Here is a 2,858-nt window from a genome sequence, read left to right as displayed (position 1 = left end):
AATAATAGTTATTAATTTCTTTTTTCTAATCACCATGCTTACCTTCTACTCTTCATCCTCAGCACACAACAGATGTACTCATCCAAACACTCATTTTTTTTTTAATTTGGACCCAATAAATTTGGAATTAAGTTTCCCCTTCAAACCTTCCAAAAGGAAAGAAAATCCCCACATGTCTTTGTAAGAAAAGAAATGTTATATTCCTGACACTTCCATCATTTGTTTCCCACCGGAAGTGTGACTTTTTTAATTTAAAAATCATTCACTTATCAGAAAAATATTTGTTGAGCCTGCTGCTATATGATTGCTTTGATTGATACCTCATGCTAAGTACATCAAGTGTAAGTTTTAACTTCTAGAAGTTTAAAATGTAGTAAAAGTTTTAATAGTATGAAATGAATAATAAGAATTGTAAGAAAGGTGCAAAAGGATATCAGTGGGATACTTAAAGACACTACTTTCATTCAATGCTAATTCTGGGTTTTGTTGATTTTTAATGTTTGTTTACTCAAAAAGTTGGCTTAAAGCTCAGCATTCAGAAAACTAAGATCACAGGATCCAGTCCCATCACTTCATGGCAAATAGATGGGGAAACAGTGGCTGACTTTATTTTTGGGGGCTCCAAAATCACTGCAGATGGTGACTGCAGCCATGAAATTAAAAGACACTTACTCCTTGGAAAGAAAGTTATGACCAACCTAGACAGCATATTAAAATGCATAGATATTACTTTGTCAACAAAGGTCCATCTAGTCAAGGCTATGGTTTTTCCAGTAGTCATGTATGGATGTGACAGCTGGACTATAAAGAAAGCTGAGTGCCGAAGAATTGATGCTTTTGAACTGTGGTGTTGGAGAAGACTCTTGAGAGTCCCTTGGACTGCAAGGAGATCCAACCAGTCCATCCTAAAGGAGATCATTGGGTGTTCATTGGAAGGACTGATGTTGAAGCTGAAACTCCAATACTTTGTCCACCTGATGCGAAGAGCTGACTCATTTGAAAAGACCTTGATGCTGGGAAAGATTGAGGGCAGGAGGAGAAGGGGACGACAGAGAATGAGGTGGTTGGATGGCTTCACCAACTTAATGGACATGAGTTTGGGTGAACTCCGGGAGTTGGTGATATACAGGGAGGCCTGGTGTGCTGTGTTTCATGGGGTCGCAAAGAGTTGGACATAACTGAGCAACTGAACTGAACTGAACATTGGTATTTCCAGCTTTAATTTCAAATTCTGCAATAGCATAGTCATTCCTGCTCTTGTGAATGGTATCATGCCTAGTACAGTAAATTATAGAAATAGATAATGAATGTGAAGTTGCTCAGTCGTGTCCGACTCTTTGCAACCCCATGGGCTGTAGCCTATCACGCTCCTCCATCCATGGGATTTTCCAGGCAAGAGTACTGGTGTGGGTTGCCATTTCCTTCTCCAGAGGATCTTTCCAACCCAGGGATCGAACCTGGGTCTCCTGCATCGTAGGCAGAAGCTTTACCATCTGAGCTACCAGGGAAATCCTAGATAGTGAATAGTTTAAGAAAAATAGTTGTTTTTAGGTGTTTAAAATGGAGTTATTTTACAGGAATATTTTTAAAAATAAATGTTAATTTAGAAAACTCAACATTACTGGGTAACATTATTCAAAGACTACTCATGCTTTTAACATTAGCTTCAAGGGATTGTATCAAGTTTTAACATTACTTTAATGTCTTAATTATTAATTATAATATTAGCAAAAATACTAGTAACTATTATAAATTTATTCTGTAGATAAGAAGTAAACCTTTATGATAGTCAGAAAATATATTTAGTTCATAAAGTGGTAAAGAAGCAGTTAAGTTTATTGAATGGAGAACATTAACATTCAACACCTTGATTCAGCCATCCCTATTTTCCCATTTATATTTCTAGTTATTCAAAATCATGTTAGAGTTTGTCACGCACTAGCTAGTGCCCGAGGTTTATATCATTCAGTTAAAATGTGAAGTATTTACAGCTTACTTTTTTGTTGTTTTTGTTAGTCCCTCAGTTATGTCCAATCTTTGTGACCCTTTGGATTCTAACCCACCAGGCTCCTCTGTCCATGGAATTCTCCAGGCAAGAATACTGGAGTGGGTAGCCATTCTCTTCTCCAGGGGATCTTCCTGACCCAGGGATTGAACTGGCGTCTCTCACATTACAGGCAGATTCTTTTAACCTCTGAGCCATCAGGGAAGCCCATATCTTACTTTGGTTGTCTACTATTCCTAATTGATTGTACCTTATGAGTAATATGTTACATTCTAAACTGGTTTTTAAAAATTGTTTGCACTATTTGAGAATCCAGTTGCATCTTATGGAAACTTGAAAATTCATATGTCTATGTACAGATCACACTTCAGGTAATTTGTGATATAAATGAGGAATAGAAAACAACACTACTGTATTTCAACTTACTGACTAAGTAGATCAAAAATCTAATGTTTGCATGTATTATATCTAATGGATATGCTATCACTAATATCCACAGTAATAAGGTAAAGATACCATAATCAACAAAAATGTATGTGGCATACTTAGGAAAATCATTGCTTATCTTGAATTCTCCATCCTCTGTTTCAAATATCAGTGCAACATATTAATGAATTGATCTGAAGAACTCTAACTTTTAAACTGTAAGTTGTAGGAAATTAAAAAATAGACTTTTGTTTTACCAGAGGTGCTAGATTTGTTTATATTAGAGTAACATTACAGATGGAGAAGGCAATGGCATCCCATTCCAGTACTCTTGCCTGGAAAATCCATGGACAGAGGAGCCTGGTAGGCTGCAGTCCATGGGGTCGCTAAGAGTCGGACACGACTGAGCCAATTCCCTTTCACTTTT

At 36.8% G+C, this 2,858-nt stretch overlaps 1 non-coding gene across 1 annotated transcript; it reads right to left on the bottom strand.

The window, feature by feature from the left end:
• Positions 1-1,436: 1,436 nt before the first annotated feature.
• TRNAR-ACG (transfer RNA arginine (anticodon ACG)) lies at positions 1,437-1,508 on the bottom strand. The gene has a single exon. It is a non-coding gene; the product is annotated as a tRNA-Arg (tRNA).
• Positions 1,509-2,858: the final 1,350 nt, after the last annotated feature.

Source organism: Bos mutus, chromosome 4 (genome assembly GCF_027580195.1).
Source record: "Bos mutus isolate GX-2022 chromosome 4, NWIPB_WYAK_1.1, whole genome shotgun sequence".
Lineage (NCBI taxonomy): Eukaryota > Metazoa > Chordata > Mammalia > Artiodactyla > Bovidae > Bos > Bos mutus.
This window is presented reverse-complemented; position numbering and strand designations above follow the sequence as displayed.